This window comes from Notamacropus eugenii, chromosome 5, assembly GCF_028372415.1.
Source record: "Notamacropus eugenii isolate mMacEug1 chromosome 5, mMacEug1.pri_v2, whole genome shotgun sequence".
NCBI lineage: Eukaryota > Metazoa > Chordata > Mammalia > Diprotodontia > Macropodidae > Notamacropus > Notamacropus eugenii.
In genome coordinates this window covers 28010951-28029913 of record NC_092876.1, presented here as the reverse complement: position 1 = coordinate 28029913, position 18963 = coordinate 28010951, and the positions used below count along the sequence as shown (strand labels likewise).

General features: G+C 40.4%; 1 protein-coding gene and 1 pseudogene across 2 annotated transcripts in view; one reads left to right on the top strand and one right to left on the bottom strand.

The window, feature by feature from the left end:
* LOC140503784 (uncharacterized) overlaps nt 1–18963 on the bottom strand; it is a 125380-nt gene that overhangs the window by 80780 nt on the left and 25637 nt on the right. The window lies entirely within an intron of this gene.
* Nucleotides 7836–9901, top strand: LOC140503161 (poly(rC)-binding protein 2 pseudogene; annotated as a pseudogene).

Here is an 18963-nt window from a genome sequence, read left to right as displayed (position 1 = left end):
TATTACATTTATAAGGCTTCTCTCCAGTATGAATCCTCTGGTGCAGGATAAGGCTTGAGTTTCGAGAGAATGATTTCTCACATTCATCACATTTGTAAGGCTTCTCCCCAGTATGACTCCTCTGGTGTTGAACAAGGCTTGAGTTGTGAGTGAAGGCTTGCTCACACTCGTGACATTTATAACATTTCTCTCTACTTTGAGTCTTCTGATGCCAAGTCCTTTTTCTCACACCACTCTCCTTGTTTACCTGCTGCCTCTTTCTCTGGCTCTCTCTTTCCCCATATCCCCTAAGAGTGGAGTGGCAAAGATCCGCCCCTCTTAATGTTTCTACCTTCACCCCCTGGGATGATTCTTCTCCTGGAATGTTCTCTTTTGGAGTTGCCTCCGTGCTCTCAGTACTAGGCTCCAAGTCTGAAAGACATTAATATAAAGTATGAATGTCCCCAGTTCTGTGAACTGGGAGGAAACAACCTGGGGATAAGGTCATGCAACTGAAAATGGCACCCAGAGAAAGCATATGGTGTTAAATATGCTCCAATACGACCTGCAGAAAATGGATAAAGACAAGGAAGGGGTAGCAGGTAAGTATCTAATAAGGTGGGAGGTAATTCAGCTGTAAAAACAAGATGAGAAAAGCAGGTAAGGAAAAATGAGTTAGAAAGAATAGAAAGTGGGTTTGCAGACTAGGTTAGAATAGACTCACTCTCCTGACCTTTGATGTACAAGTTAACAATGCATTCAAGGGCAAAGGATGGAGAGATAAAAACAGGGGAGAAAACCAGAGCTTAGGGGAAATCCTACAACCTCATTAGCTCAAGAATAAGAGTATAAAATCACTAAGTAAAGGCAGTATGTGTAACAGAAAGTCTCTTGGATTTGGAATAAAAAGCCTAAAATCAAACCCTAGCCCCTTTTCATTAGCTTTGTGACCATGGGTAAATCACAATCTCCCATGGCTTAAGTTTCCTCATATACAACACGAGAGATACTGAAGGAGAAGATCTCTTCATCTGCTTCTCTACCATTCTGAACCATTGGTCCCAAAACATAAAATAAAACACAACAAGTTTGGCAGCTTTAAGGATGATTAAATATTTTCCATTAATTAGTCATGAGAAGAACCACCACAGGTGAAGGTACTATGGGGCATGTTATCCCTATCTGGTAGACAAGGAACTGGATAAGGCTGACAGAATTTGAGTGGTTGCCAGGTACATAGTACAATAAGAGCTGACACTTTCTGCATACCTTCTCCTAGCAACCTTGGGATCATTAAATCATATTTACATGAAAACCCCTGCTAGAATCAATTTCCCACTCCCAAATTGATTTTACTTCTCTGATTATTGTCATCGAGTGCAAATGATGTGGCTCAGAGCCTCTGGAGGAATTCTATCAAGAGAACTTATTTCTGCTGCATTGTCATCCAGGGACACGGCAACACTGAGCAGTATCCTGGAGCAGCAAGGTGAGCAACATGTCTGTAGTACTATCTACTGCGGAGTATACAGAGAGGAAAGAGAAGACGACCTAGACCCTATGGAACGTCCATAGAAAGTGGTTGTGATGAAGAGTCTGAGGAACATTAAGACAGACAGGAAGAGAGCCAACAGTGACAAGTGTCATGAAAGCCCATAGAGGAGTCAACAACGTCAATGATGAGAAAGGTCAAGACGACTGGAGGAAGCCAGTCCTGTGGTGACTCCTGTTGTTTTCTCCTTTGTAAATTCCATGCCAACGTTAACACTCACTCTGGCCACTGAGGCCAAACAGAACAAGCCGAATGCCTCTCCCAAGCAGCAGCCCTTAGAATCCTCTAAAGATCACTTTTGCTTCTTCCAGACACTCTCCAGCTTATCTACAAGATCTTTATACAGTGAACCCCCAAACTGACCTCACTATCCAGATGAGGGTCTGACACCTACTATTCCTCTAACAATTTCTCCACTAGGACAGTATGATACTTTATCAAAAATTTCACTAGACTCTAAGTAAACTATGTAAAGAGTATAACTTCATCTACTGTAGCAACACTGCAAAATAAAAGTTGGTGAAAGCCATCCTGGTTCTCTGTTATCACCACCTCCCTTTCTATATGGGCACCAAACATAATGATCCATTCTAGAATATTCCCAGGAATCAGAATCATTGGACAACAGTTTGTCATCTGTTTTCTTCTATTTGGAGACCTGGCCCACCAATATGTGAGGGGGAAGTTGAGGGGGTTTAAAGGGAGTGAGGTGGTAGTGGGGCTACATTAACAACATCCAGAACCTGCTTATCTTTATCTTCTACCCATTTACTGTCCCTTGTCTGATGGGGCTTAGAGCCTGTGAAGAAAGACAGGGACTCTCTGAGGTAGCGGTGACATGGGAGTCTTGTAGGCATCAAAGACACACAATGTGTATATCGGAGGTGGAAATGAGAGATGGGGGAGGGACTGCCATGTCCGGGAGCACAAAGAGGCCAGTTTGGCTGGACAGGAGAGTGCAGGAGGTGAAGCCAGTTCAGGAAGATTGGAAAGATAGGTTTCAGAAAGGTTGTGAAGGGCCTTTAAGTTAAACAGTTTACTTTTTAGCCTAGAGGCCAACAGGACCCACTGGAGTTGACTGCACATGGGAAATCATACTTACTACAAGAAGAGTAGTTTGGCACCTAAATGGAGAATAGATTGGAGAGTGGAGAGACCTGACACAGGGAGAGCAGAAAGAAGGCTACTGCCATAGTCCAGCTAGAGCTGATGAAGGCATGAACTAGCAAGGGAGTCGTGTGAGGGGTGAGAAAGGCTGCGAAGGCAGAAATTACAAGATGTGATAAGAGGCTGAATATGTGGGCTGAGTTCCAGTAAGGACCTGAAGATGCCACCAAGGTTGTGAGATACTGAGTGGAGGGTGGTGCCCTCAACAATAACAGAAAGTTCAGAAGGTGGAGAAAAGATAATGAGTTCTGCTTTGGACATTTTAACTTTGAGATACGTTTGAAGTACATGGTTTGAGATGTCCAAAAATCAGCTGAGGAGGTGGGTCTGGAGTTCAGGGCAGAAATCAGGGCTAGAAATGTAGATATGGGAATTCTCTGCACAGAGATAATAACTGATGAGTTCTCCAAATGAGATAATGAAGAGACAAGGGCAGAGGAGAGAGCCCTGAGAGGGCAGTTTTGTTTGAACCATGCCAGTAGACATAAGCACCTACTGTGGGTAAGAAAGGAAAAGGACAGTCCTTGCCAACAATGACCAGACATTCTAATCAGGGAAAACAATGCACAAAAGAAAGCTGGAAAGCAAGGGGGCAGGGGAAGGTGCCTGGCTCTGGGAGGGGGGACAGCCACCCAGTTAGAGCTTTCTCTTCCTCAGGTAGAATTCTAGATCCTTGCCCTTCAGGGCAGAGTCATCTGATATGGCTTCAAGCGGATAGCTATATGCAACACTAGAATGGCTCCTCCAGATGGGAGCTGATCCTGGCTCACTTCTTCAGTTCCTCTCATTTCTTCAATCTTCTTTGACTGCTTCTTATTTCAGAGATGGTTCTGGCCTTCTTCTCCAAGCCAGGGGCTGGGCAGCTTGGGCCTCACACCGCTGTGAAGTTCAGGGTGATGATAATGATGCACTTTACCATCAATGTACTGCAGGCCAAGTCAAAGATCCTGAATATACTGAGCCCCAAGAGAAGCTCCCCACATCGAGAATCAGAGGCCAGGCCTTTGGGTGGCCTCGGACTCACACTGTGTAGATGCAGTGAGGAACAATCTTGATGCTGGCTGGCAGGTGCACGGGTCATGCTGCTGCTTGCCCCTGGAATCATGATGCCTGTGCCAGCTGCAGACGAAACCTAAAGTCAACAAAAGCTGCCCGGAGCAGTTGGAAGAGACTAAAGAAAGGAAAGTCAGTCTAGGGAGAGGTGACATGGTCTGAAAGGGAGCTTTCAGACGCTAGTTACTTTTCTGTGAATTTGATTTTCCATTACTTCTCTCCTTCCCCCTACACCCAAAAGCCAAAGACCCCCTTCAGAAGCATCTAAAGAGCTCTAGAGGTGCCCAGGGGAGACCTCGTGTCTCCTCTTCCCCCAACATGTCAGCTGGGGACGTCCCTGAACCATCATTCCCATCCTGACTAGAGAAAATCCAGGCTCCCCCTCCCCACTCTGACCCTCAGACCCACTTCTCCATTCCCAGTGGCAGTGGGCAGCCCCTTCACAGCTGACATCCAGAGGCACGCCAAGAAATACTGGTTTTGGCCAGTGGCCAAAGGATTTATAGGTTTTTCTGTCTACTTTGCAGTTGCCTCTTCTATACGTATTTTTTCCCAATTAGAAGGTTGGCTCCTTGCGAGCAAGGATTCTCTATGTGTATCTTCAGCACTTACCCTATTAGCCTTGGGTTTGGCACAGTGGAAGCCGTTAGGTAAACACTTTTCTGTTCCTTTATTTCTGATGCTTCATAAGATCTAAGCTGTCATCTAAAAGCTTTCCCACATTCATTACAACGATAAGGCTTCTCTCAGGTATGAATCAGCTAACAGTGAAAACAATAGGAGGAGTGACTAAATACTCTCCCAAATTCTTTACATTTGTAAGGCTTTTAAAAACTATGAATCTGCTGATGGTTAATGGCACAGAAGGCTTTCCCACATTCATTACACTTATAAGGCCTCAATGACACATGAATTATCTGGTGCTTAAGAAGAGACTTTCCCAAATTCATTTTCATTATGAGTTTGATTCCTAAGAATCATCTGGTGTTTGACAATCTTATTACCTGAGGAAAAAAAAGTTTCAGAATGGAATAAGAAAACTATAAAAAGCATTGTTACTTACAGGAAAGGACCTCCAGAGTGCAGACACTAGATACTGGCTTTAATGACTTGTTAGGAAACACATTTAATGAAAACATATGGAGGTAGATTAAATTCAAGGTGGTTAGTTTAATAAGGTTGGTATTTGTTAGAGAAAGCCTTCTGACATTTATCATGTTCCTAAGAATTCTCTCGTCTCTAATATGAATCTTCTTATTTTCCAGAGCAATAAGCCCCAGGCCTAGCTGGGGTTGCCTGCAAGGCCTCAGCTGGAATTATTTCTTAACCAACAGGACCTACTGGACCCCAATGTTCCTGCCAATATCTCCTTCACTTTTTTTTTTTTCCTCCTTGGACAAGGAACCCCCACCACCAATCCTGATTGTAATAAACTAACACTTTTTTTCCCTTCCCAATGGTGGTAGACAACCTCTGGGGGGCACATATTCATCAGCTCCCATGGATTCACATTATCATTTCTAGGCAGAGGATGCTCAACTCTCCATATCCAGTCCTAACTTCTATCTTAAGGTGCCCTTGACAGTAATAGGAAAGTTATGAAGAGTTTTGGGGAAAAGATAATGACCTCAGTTTTGGTCACGTTAAGTTTAAGACAGGATATCCAATTTGAAACATCCAATAGGCAGCTAGAGATGTGCTGGAGAGGTGGTTAAGAGGGCACGGGCTGTTTAACCTTTCTTTGTATCTCCAGCGTTTCAAACAGTACCTGGCAAAAAACAGCACTTTAATACATATTTGTTAACGAAGTCAGATGCCTATTAGGGATCACTGAACCCTAAAGGATCTCCCATAGACTTTCTACTTGTCTAACATTTAGGCTAACATTTATAGAACACCTGCCAGATGCCAGGCACTCTACTAAGTATTTTATTATCTCGCTTGAACCTCACAACAATCCATGGGGATAGGTACTATCCCCATTTTACAGTTAAGGAACCTGAAACAAACAAAAGTTAAATGACTTGCCCAGGGTCACACAGCTAGTTAGTGTCTGACGTTGATTTGAACTCAGGTCTTCCTGATTCTAGGCCCAGCATTCTATTGATGCCCAATTAAACCTTCTACTTGTGTTGACTTTCCCAAATAAAATACAATCTAAGAGCAGAGACTATCATCATCTGTTTTTATCCCCAAAACTTCTCACAATGCTTAATATTAAGGTTTTAATAAATGCCTTTTCATTCATATGTCTGATACTTAACTCCAAAGAAGTCTTCCTCACATTCATTGCCTCTCTAAGATATTCCTCCAGCATCAATCAGCTGATGTTGAAAAAAAAACAGAGGAATTCCTGAATGCTTTCACAAATTCACTGCATTTGTAAATTTATTTTCCAGCATAAATCAACATTTAATGACAAACAAGGCATTCTCTCATTCGCACAACGAGCAGGTTTCCTTCCATTTGTTTCTTCCATCCTGCATGAATGCTTAATGAGGTCTAAAATTTGAATGAAAGCTTCCTGATTTTCATTTTCTCTCTGAGTTCTGAGCAATATGAATTATTTATTGTGCAATAAATTACAAGTGGTGGCTGAAGCTTTTTCCGAATTCATTATCAGACTTTTCTCCAGCATGAATCCTCTGATGTCCAGTTAGGGCTGAATTCTGAGTGAAGAACTGCGAATGTGCCTACATTATTTACGCTTCCATGGCTTCTCCCCAGTATGAATCCTCTGGCCAGGGAAGGTTTTTCCACGTTGAACCCATCTATAAGGCTGCTCTGCAGTACACATCTTTCCGTTCAGGATTAGTTTTGAGCTGTGAAGGCCTTCCTCCTCGCCTCACACTTGTAAGGCTCTATGCAATATGACTCCTCTGGTGATTATTTAGGCAGAGTTTTTAATGAAGGCTTCCTTACATTTATTACATTACAAGGCTTCTCACCAATCTGAATTATTTCATGAGGACTCAGTCTGGAGATGTGGGTACAAAAGCCCGACTTCCGTTAGCTTTACTAAGGCTCCACTCCCATGAGTCCTCTGATGTGTCTGAGTTGGGAGTGCTTTGCCACAACCATTACAACTGACATCTCTCTCCAGTTTGAATCTTCTGAAGCTTAATCATTTTTCTCCCACCACCCCTCCCCCACCTTCTGCCTCTTTATGCCATACTCACTAAGATCCATCCCCCTTCTCCCTTCCTTTTCTTCTTGGCTTCTCTATCCCATACAGCGACAGATCTGTCTGTGGATGCTGAGAAGAGCTCCCATGTGACTACAGTGGAACTCCATGGCTGCCCGACTGCATCTATCTGTGTGGCACAGTCATCCGTCATTAGAGGTACTCCACAGCCAGGTCAGTTGATCAAACCCTACAGGTGCTCAGATAGAAGAATCTAGTCTAGTGCATGGCCCCTTCACATCACAAGAGTAACATGACAGAGGAGGAGGACCTGAAGGGAGGCACACATGAGAGGATCCCACTGGAGAAGGGCCCCTGCCAGGGGCTGCTTCCCCATCTCCCTGGTCCCAACAGGCCATAGCTCCACCACACCCAACAGCAGCTCACCCAAACCTTAAAATAAAGAGTTGGAGCCAAATCTATTACGCTGATTTCATTCACTTGAAACCAAAAAGGCAAGGGAAGCAATCATGATCTCAGACAAGACAACAGCAAAATACTTAATTAAAAGAAGACATAAACAGGAAAACTACACATGCTAAGCTCCTCAAGAAGGAGCTGTCTTTTACTTTTCTTTCTTTACTTGTCCACCTCCAGGACTTACCACAGTGCCCAGCACACAGCAGGAGCTCAAAGTCTATTAACTGCCTGACAGCTGAGAAGGACCACAAACAATGAACGAACTTCACGACTTAACATAAATGCACCTATTAGTCTAATATCTGCTGAAGGCACAGCTCTAACCCCAGTGCCATCTTAACACAGGTTCCGCTTTGGGATGAAATGAGGTGCTGCAGTCACTGAACATTTGCAGAGGTGGTTTACTTTGCTCTCATACAGCAAGGCTACAGTGACACTGAATTTCCCTGGATGCAATGCCCCTCATCTCCATCTAAAAACATGCCGGTTGTATGGGACCTTTATGCTTCCAGGCCACCAGGAAGCATCATCAGGTTGGGGGAGGAAGCTGAGTCAAGGAAGTTGGGCAGGTTACATCAGGAAACTGCTGGTCTTATCAAAGAATCAAACTACTTAAACAGAAAAGTTAAACAACTTACAGGGAGAACCAGAATATAAAGCTGTAACAGTGGGATGCCTCAACATGTCCTTTATGACCAAGACACATTAACTAAGAAATAAAGAAGTTAAGAACATGAATAGAATTTGAGAAAAGTTAGATAGAAAAGTTAGATATGATAGAACTCTGGCCATGACTGAAAAGGAACAGAAAAGAGTATATGTATACTTCTCAGTAGTACATGCCACCTTCTAACAGTGTATCAGAATATTAAAAACCTTAAAAGCTAATACAGAACAACAGAAATATTAAACATATATTGGACTGTACTTTATTGTATTAACCACAACAAAGTTGTGATCATTTTAAATAAAGGCCACTGAAGAAAAAATTAATTGAAAACTAAGTAACAATCCTAAAGAATTGGTAGGTCAAAGAACAAATCATAAAAACAACAGATAATTTCATTAAAGATAATGACACACTATACCAAAATTTTGGGATGCAGACAGAATAATCCTTAGTAGGAATTTTACAGCTCTAAGCACGTTCCACAAAAGAAAGAATAGATTGATGAATTGGGCATGAAACCTTAAAATCTAGAAAACCAATAAAATTTTAAAACTCAAATATCAATGTAGGAATTTTTAAAATCAAAGATTATCAAAATTGAAAGAAAAATTAGGAATTGTTTTATAATAGATAAAGCACTAAACACTTTGATTTTTTTTTTTTAAAAGAAGATAACCAAATTACTGGTAAGAAAAATGAAACCAGGAACTCACAAGAAATGAATAAAAACTAAAAGAATTTATTAGAGACAATTCTGCTTAACTATATGTCAATAAAACTGATAACCTAACTAAAGTAGATTAACACAAATATATGAAATACAAGGATTAAAAGAATATGAGAAATTAAATCATCCAATCTTAAAGAGAAACTGAACAGGTCATAAGTGAATTCCCAAAGGGAAAAGTAGGTGTGCTATACTATAATATTATAAAAATGAACATTTTTTAAGAATTTAATAACTTTGATTAATATAATGATTAATCATAATTCCAAAGGACTAGAGGGGGCAGTGAGTAGAGAGAGGACTGGAATTGGGGTCAGGAAAACCGGAGTTCAAATTCAGCCTCAGATACTTACCGGTATAGTGACCTTGTTCCAGTCATTTACTGTTTACTTTGGGTTTTTTTCAACCATTAAATGGGAATAATAGGCTCTATGTTCCAGAATTGTTGTAAGGATAAAAGAGATCATATCTGTAAAGTGTTTTTCAAACCCTGAAGCACTACATTAATGTAATGCTAAAAGGAGGAGGAGTAAACCTTAAAGGAAAAGAAATGAGCGCATACAAGGGCCAGGCTCAAGTGGCCAACACACTCCACTGAGAGGGCCATCACTACCTCTGGCATCCCAAGGAGTATGTCAACCACATCTGCCTAGTCATGGTGGAGTCTCTCTGAAAGGGTATAACCGTCCTCTATCAGCCCAAACTATCCAAATCTCTGCAGGTGATCAGTACAGGTACAATACAGGCCACCCCCTTCCCTTACTGAGGCCTATACTATTCAAGGCCAGTATGCCATTTCACAACTAGATCTGACCAGCTGCACCAGCTAGCAATGCAACAGTCTCACTTTCCCATGATGTGTGGCAGCATCAAGTTCAGTGGCAATGACTCCAGATCTCCAGAGCTGAAAAGCTATTGGCCAAGATTGGATGCATCAGCTCAGACTATTTCTCATGCACTCGCCATCCCAAATGACTTAACTGGCTGCATAACTGAACATAAAGGCATTAGGTCTGGGGATCAAAACAAATGGTCAATCCAGTGGAAGGGTCTCCTGAAAGGCAGGTTATCATGACTGCATCTGCTGCCCACATTAGCCTGGATCTAATCAATGTCAGGCTTGCCTCTGAGAAGATGGGGAGCAGCTAGAATCACCTGTAATTCCCTTGTACCGTTCACCATCCATGATCCGTTTGTATAGTTTCTGAAGAGTCAGCAATTCCAGGTTTTAAAGAGTTGGATACATTGTCAGATTCTACATAAATTTATTACTCACTTGTTCTTAAAAATTACAATGCTTTAATTCCTTTCTCTGTTCAGCTATTAACACCTGAAAACCATTTAGTCTTATAAGCCTCTCTGGGTTTTGATACTCTTGTTTTGCATTGGGGTTTTGGAGGGCACTGCTTTTCCTTTGAGGGCGGGGAGGGAGCCTCATGAATTTTTTTTTCTGTTCTATCAATGAAATGTAAGAGGGTTTAGTTCTGTAATGTCAGCAATTTTTCAAAAACATTAAAAGATGGACTGATTTTTCCTTGTGAATAGAAACTCGATGCCATGGTTAAAAAACATGGTGCTGATTAGGAAAACAAGTCAATTAGTCAAATAGATTATAATGCACAATATACAGAAACAAATGACAAGAGTATCCTAGTACTTGATAAACCCAAAGTGCCAATGACTCAAGTAAAAACTCACAATCTGACAAAAACTGTTAAGCAATTCTGGTAGAAACTAGGCATAAGCCAAAATATCATGATACATCCAAAGATAAGCTCCAAATGAGTACGTGAAAGGTGACAACCTAAAAGAATTAGAGGAAGAAGAAATAATCTGTCCTATCTATGGATAGAGAAGCATTTATCACCAAACAAGTAACAGAAAAAGAAAGTAAAATGGCCATTTGATTATATAAAGTTTTTTGAAATTGCCAAAACAAAACCAGTGCAGCTAAAATTAGAAGAGAGTCAGGTAAACAGGAGAAAAAAAAATCTTTGCATCAAGTTTCTTTAATAGAGGCTTCATTCCTACGATTCATTCCTAATATATACAGAAAAGCGATTAAAAGTGATACAAATGAAAGCCATTCCCCAACTGATAAATGATCAAAGGATATTAACAGGCAGTTTTCAGAGGAAGAATCCAAATTATCAATAGCCATATGAAAGCATGCTCTAAATCCAACAAATTGGACCAACCAGAGAATTTCAAATTAAAACAATTCTCCACCCTGTACCTATCATATTAACAAGACTAACAAAAAAACAAAAATGACATTAGAGGGCCTATAGAAAAACAGGTACACTAATGTACTTTTTGAAGAACTATGAAGTGGTCCAACCATTCCAGAAAACAACCATACGTACCCTTCAACCCCATGATACCACAACTAGGTCTACACCCCTAAAGAGAACAAAGAGGAAAAGGAAAAATATTCATAGGAGTTCTTTTCATGCTGGCAAAGAATTAGAAACAGAGGGAAGGTGGAGCCACCAATTAAGGAATGATTCAATAATTTATGGCACCTGAATGTGAGGAAGTACTACTGTGCTGCAAGAAATGATGAAGAGCCAGCTTCAGTCGCCTCCGAAGACTTGGATGAACTGATGACAGAGTAAAGTCAGTGTATACAACAATAAAGAAAAACAACTTTGAACGACCTAAGAACTCTAATCAACACAATCACCAACCAAGATGCAAGGGAATTTAGGATGAGACATGGTACCCACCTTCTGGCAGAAGTGATGGATTTAGAGTGCAAACTGAGGCATATATCAGGGGTAGGGGAGGCAAGGTGAATGTCGTGTGTTTTTCTTGACTACATAACAAGGGTGCTTGGACAAAACAAAAGTATATTTTCATTTTTCAAAAATGAAGCAATTTAATTTTAAAAAATTGTCACTGATTTGAAAAGAACGAACCACTAAGTTTAGCCTACAACTTTAAAAAAATTAATAAATTAAAAATTCTAAGTATAAAAGTAGAAGTTCTAAGAATTAAAGACATTAATATTGACACTTAAAAACTGAATGAAAAATCTAGAAGCATTTGAAAATAAAATAGAAAAAGTTAGTTTGACTTTTTCAAAAGTGAAAAAGGAGAAAATGCCACAACAAAAGAGGAAATAAAAGAAATTGCTAGAAACTATTTTGACTAATTAGATGTCAAAAACTGATATTATTAGAGGAATAATATATATTAGGGGAAAGGAATAACTACTTACAAAAACAGAATATACACATTTAACAAAATTAGAAATAGATTGTTTTAATAACCTAATATCAGAAAAGGAACTTGAACAAGTCATAAATTAACTTCCAAAGAAAACAATCCCAGGACCAGATGTATTTACAAGTGAATTTTATCATTCAAACCAAAATTAATTCCAATGTCACACATACACACACACACACAAACTGTTTGCAATGATAGGAAAAGACTGTTCCTTTTCAATCTCATTCCAAGATTCAAATATAGCCTTGATAGCTAAACCAGGAAGAAACAAAACAGAGAACAAAAACTACAGACCAATATCCCTAAATAACACTGACACAAAAATTTTAAATCAAATATTAGTAAATAGGCTTACAAGATTATACACAATGTTCAGTTAGGATATATACCAGTAACAAGGCTATTCAATGTAAAGCAGGCTATAAATATGTAAATCATATCAATAATGAAAATAATTTTACAACACACAAATGTTAAGAGATGCTTAAAAGGTATCTGACAAAATCCAACATGCAAATGGACTTTTCCTTTATATAATAAACATCATCTCCTGATAACCAAGAGGAAACATTATATGTAATGAAAAAAGTCGGCGGCCTTTCCAGTAAGATCAGGGGTAAAACAACGACGCACATTTTTACCAGTGCTATTTAACAAGCATCCTATGCCAACTATAGCAATAAGACAACAAAGATAAATCACGGGAATTATAACAGGCAAAAAAGAAACAAAATGATTACTTTTAGTACAATTTGATGATTTACTTAGAAAGCTCTATAAAGAGTCAGCAAAAATCACTGAAACAATAAATTCAGCAAAGTTGCATGATATAATAATAAAATCTATGTATGTCATCAGCATTCCTGCATGTTATCAACAAAACCAGCCAGAGTTAGAAAGAGAAATTCCTTTCAAAATAGTAAACAAAAATTTGGAAGTGCATCCAACTATGAAACATCATTTACAAAAATAAACTGACGTAACTAGAGAAACATTACCTGCTTACAGGCATACATGCAGCCAATATAATGAAAATGGCAATATTACCTAAATTAATTTATTTATTAAGTAATAATAATCAAGGGTAGCTAGATGGTGCAGTGGATACAGTCATCTTTCTGAGTGGCCCCAGACACTTACTAGCTGTGTGAAACTGGGCAAGTCAATGCGTAAAATGAGCTGGAGAAGGAAATGGCAAATCACTCCAGTATCTTTGCCAAGAATACCCCAAATGGGGTCACGAAGGGCTGGACATGACTGAAAACGACTCAACCACAAAACAACAACAAAAACTCAAACTACCAAAGGAATATTTTCTTGAGCTAGAAAAAAAAATTGTAAGGCAATGCACATGGAGGAAAAAAAGGCCAAGAATTTCAAGTGCAAGAATAATTTTAAAAAGGAGGAAGTTAAAGGGTCGATTAGTATAATTCCAAACTATACTACAAAGTAATAATCATCAAAATAACTTGGTACTAAGTTACAAAATAGAGACTGATTTGTAGAACAGAGTAGGTACACAACCCGAAAAAAGTAAGGACATTAGGTCTAGACTCAGGCAGGGGTGGAGAACCTAGAGCCTCCAAGGCCCATATGGCCTCCTAGGTCCCTTGGGTACAGCCTTCTGACTGAGTCCAAGTTCTACAGACCTCAGACACTGCTGGCCATCTGCTCTTCTTTCATCACCCCACTTTACTTCGTTCTCTCCCCACGCCACCCCCAACAGTGTTCTCTGATTGTTCTCCTATCCAATGGATCTTTTTTTAAAAGTCTTTATCATATACATTTGCTGCAAAGATTTCTTCATTTCCCCCAGAAGTTCCCTTCTGATTTTAATCACAATGGATTTGTTTACGGAAACATTTTAAATTTTATGAAATCACAGTTGTCCATTTTATTTTCTGTGATCGTATCACTTTTTAGTCATGAACTGTTTTCCCTATCCAATGATCTGAAAAGGAACTTCCTTGCTACTCTGATTTGTTTATTATGTCACCTTTGTGTCTTGGTCTGTATCCATCTTGGTGTGTGGTCTGAGATACTGTCTATATTAATTTCCTGCCAACTGCTTTCTGGTTTTCCTAGCAGGCTTTGGCAGGACTTTCCCTAGTAAGGTTTATTAAATGCCATGCTATTTTCCATCCTTCCTTCCTTCCTTCCTTTCTCTCTACAATTGTAATATCTCTTGTCAATGACTCCCCTCTCTTTCTCCTCTGACACAGGCCCTCATCATCTCAAACCCTAAACCATTCCAACAGCCTGCTTATTGGTCTCCCTGATGTTTCTCCCCACCCCAGTCCACCCTCCATTGTCTAAAGCCCAAGTCTCACCATGTCACCACTCTACCAAGTAAACTTCAATGGTTCATTAACATCTCCAGCATCCAACATAAACAACATTCAAAGGTTCTGTGACCTGACCCACTCCTACCTTTCCAGTCTTCTTACACCTTACACCCTGTCCTGCCTCGAAGTCCTGTGATACTGGTCTCTGTCCCACTCTTCTCACTGATGCTCCAAAGCCTAACTCTATGCACATTCAGCGGCTGCCCCCCCCATGCCTAGAATTCTCTTTCTCCTGGCCTCCATCAAGTTGTGTGTATGTGTGTCTGCATGCACAGATACACACTGTACAGCTACGTATACAGACATGAAACATTCTGCGTGTTATATTATCTATTGATATCTATTTTATTACATGAATGCACACACACACACACACACACACACACGCAGCTGTTTGCATATTGTTGCCACAATCAGACTGTGAGTTCACTGGAGCAGGGACTGTCTTCTGCTTTTCTTTGTATTTCCATTGTTTAGCACAGTGCCTGGTATACAGTGGGCACTTAATAAATGTGTGCTGACGTGACTTCTTTATCTTCTTCTGAATGAGGACCCCCAAGGATCAAGGATTCCCCACACCCCTGGCACAATGGTCTTCTGATCAGCTCCCCACTGATTTACAAATGGAAAGGATCTTCCCAACCACCTACTCCATTCTGTTCATTTTTTGTGACTGTCTACAAAGCTCATGGGGATGATGCCAACTCCCACTGCAATAGCACATTAAGGTCTGCAGAACACTTTTCTCAAGGGAGCCCAGAGCGTGCTACTTATGTGAACAGCAGCACATGAATCTACAGAGAAGGACCCCATGCTAAAAGAGGGCCAACGAACAGTTCAGAAGGGAAGGGACATTTCCCCAGTGGATCTACAATTCCCATTTCCTAACTCCAAATCCAAAGTGATATCCCTTATACCACAATGGCTCTCACCATGAGAACAAATCAGTGGTAGATTTGTCCTTGAGGGATATTAGTCTCAGTACTATGAAGATGATATGAAGGACCTAGAGAAAGAACTTTGATGAAATAATAGCTACCTTCAAATTTTTAGACAGATAAAACATTTATTACTGGCTTACCAAGGGCATTGCTCAGTGGATAGCACCAGATCTGGAGTCAGGAAGACCTGAGTTCAAATCTGGCCTCACTTACTAGCCATGTGACTCCTGGGCTACTTGTTTTACTTAATTCACTAGAAAAGGAAATGGCAAACTATCTAATATCTCTGCCAAGAAAACCCCACAGGTAGTATAATCCTTCAGATCAGAAAGAGTTGGATATGACTCAACAACAATGCTAGTTTATGAGGTGGCAGGTACAGTACCAAGTACTGGGAATACAAACAGAAGTAAAAAGAAACAGTCCCTGTCTTCAAGGGCCTTATATTCTAATGAGATAACACATCAAAGAAGGCTGAAAAAGAGACAGAGACACCCGGGGAGGTAAATGGGAGAAAGAAGCCAGGTTTAAAAGACTGTCATGTGAAAGGGAGTTTAAATTTGTTGTGTTTGGCCCCAGAAGACAAAATCAGGAGCAATGCACAGAATTGCTAAGGGAAAATATATGATTCATGTCAGGACAAACTTCCCAAAATTATAGGTCATGAAGAGTCACAGACTGCTTTGAAAAGTGGTGGAGGGCCCCTCCTTAGAGACCAGATGCCTTCTTGTCTTCTTGGGGATGTACATTCCTTTCCCATACAGACTGAACTTGGCTGCTGAAGTAAGTCCCTTCCAACTACCCAATTCTGTGATACTGTGATTCTTTTACATCATCTGTAATATCGCACAAGGGCTCTTCACTCAAGTGAGACCACACCCTCTGAAGCTATCAAGACTGACTTCTCTTAATGGCCAAAACCAACAGTATTTTCTCAGTCCTTCTTGATTTCCCAGCACCTGCCAGTTATCACTGTCACTGTAAATATTAATTATTATTATTTTCTGCACTACCTTTCACACTTTGATCTCTCTTTAGCACTCGACTAAGACACAAAAATTGATCAGGGGGAAAAAGCTACAGATTGGAGCAGAAATCCAGTTCAGACAGAGGTTCCATGTAAAATGGGGATAATAGACTGCCAACTCAGCGAGTCTGTGAAGAATCCTTTGTCCGATGGAAGTGTCCTCAAAGCGTGAGCTGCTATTACTTGTCCTTCAGCCTTTGGCAAAGGTTCGCAGACAAGTTGTGATCATCAGGTGATGGGGGACACTTGGCAAACAAAGTCCCACGAACACCTCAGACATCATCAGTACCGGACACTGGGTCAATCTATCAAAATGGGAGCACTCTAAGAATGCTTCTATTCCAATCATTTTTTTCTATGAACAATCATAAAGTTTGAGAGAGGACTAATTTATGTAAGGCCATAGAGACGGGAAGTAGTGAGCCTAGGATAAGGGGTTTAAACCCAGGTCTTCTGAATCCAAGAACAGAATAATTTCTGGTACAAAACACTTTCTCTGATTCATGTTGGGTTCTTAACTCTGACCTAATGAGGACCTTGTTAACCTGATCCCTGCTCTCCCCTTTCTTTGCCCTTTCTCTATTTTGTTATCAATCATGAATCAAATGCCAGGGCAGTGATCATATCCTAAGCCACTTTTACAACACCTAAATGTCCCCCTGCATTCCTGCTCTTTCCCCTCCCAGAGAGCCATTCCAAATAACAAAATTTTTTTTATTTAAAAAAAGAGGAAGAGAAAAAAGTTGGCAAAATTGATCAATACACTGAAAAATGTGAAAATATGTGCAATGCTCCACTCCACAAGAACCTCCCACTTCTGCAAAGGACCAAACCAGGGTGTGGTCTTCTCAAATCTCTTCTTTAGGGCCATGCTTATTCTCTGTAATTATGCAGTGCTTGCTTTCAAATAATTTGTGGCAGCTATTCTGTGTATACTGTATACTGTAAGTAAGGCTCTGCTTACTTCCCTCTGTAGCAATTCATGTAGATAGCTCCATGCTTTTCTGTTCACAGCTTCATGTATTACAATTTGTTTAGTTATTCTTCAGTTGCTAGGATTCCACTTTGCTTCTGTCTCTGCAACTACAAAACGAGCTACAACAACTATTCTGGCAGTTAGAGACCTTCTTCTTATCAGTGTCCTTCTTGGAGTCTATGTCCAGGAGTAGAATCTGTGGGGCAAAAGGTACGATCTTCGGAATCACTTTTTGTTGGTCTAACTACAAATTATTTTCCAAAATGGTTGACCCAAATTTCCAGTTCCATGAAGAACATCCTAGTGTGCCTGTCTCCAACATGGACTACTTCCACTTCAGCTCTCCCTCACTCAAATCAAAATCAACTGCAAGTCATGTCATCATATCCCTGATGTCATGGTCTACAAAAACAAAGGACAAACACAACTGCCATTTACTGGCATCTTTGCCAATTTGAAGGCTATGAGGTAAAAAGTCAAAGCTGTACTGATTTCTATTTCTTTCATTATTAACAAGTTGGAGTTCTCTTTCATATAGTCATTAATAGTTTGCAAATTTTATTATCTTTTTTTTGGAGAACTGTTTTTCTCTTTGACTATTTATCTGTTAGGAAATGACTCGGTGTATATCTTACACATATGTATGCACACAGGCTGCTAGGTGGCACGGTGGATGGAGTGCTGGGCTGCCTGGAGTCAGAAAGACCTGAGTTCAAATCCAGCCTCAGACATTTACTAGCTATACGACCCTGGGTAAGTCACTTAATCCTGTTTGCCTCCATTTCCTCATCTGTAACATGGGCCAGAAAAGGAAATGGCAAACCACTCCAGTATCTCTGCCAAGAAAATCCCAAATGGGGTCATGAAGAGTCAGACACAACTGAAATTACTGAACATTATAAATGCATGTACACATTCATACACATATACCACGATCATACTTAGTTCTCTATATATCTAGGTTACTAAACCTTTATCTGACATGTCTGATAGGCAGGGGATTTTTTTCCCCAGTTGACCACTTTCCCTCTTCTCCTAGATGGATTCTAAGCATAGAAACTTTTTGTCTTCATGTAATCAATATTATATCTTACCTTTTGTAATTGCTTCTACTCCATGTCTGATTAAGGATATATCTCCTACCAAAAGCTTTAAAAGGTATATTATATGCTTCTGATTTTCTATCGATCGTATTGTTGAGGTTTAGGGGAGCTGGGACCCTGAAATAGTGACATGCAGGTCCTGCCTTGAATGAATTCAAATGAAATCTTCTTTCGGCCAAAGACAAGATTTATTAGAACACAGATCTGGGTAAGTGTGATTCTAAAAATCTGCTGTAACTGGCCACACTCTTATGGAATCTGAGTGCCTTAACTGACGCAAGATAGATCTTATATACAGAAAGACTGTGGAGGGGATCTAGGACAGGCCAAGTAGTCTGGGGTAACTAGGAGCTAACAAGAAGGGCCCTGAACACCAGTGACTGGATCACGTGGCCAAGGGAGACTGGGGTCTAGAGAGAACCAAGGAGTAAAGGTCTAGGGTGGGGCCAGTTAATTAACTGGGAAAGGTCTCAGGCAAAGTCCAGAGACTCGGTCAAGTGGGAAAGTTCAAGATGGGGGTTTCCAGGGCCCATAAACAAAGGGGACCCAAATTCTTTTGGGGTAAGGGGTGGCCTCTTGGCTTGG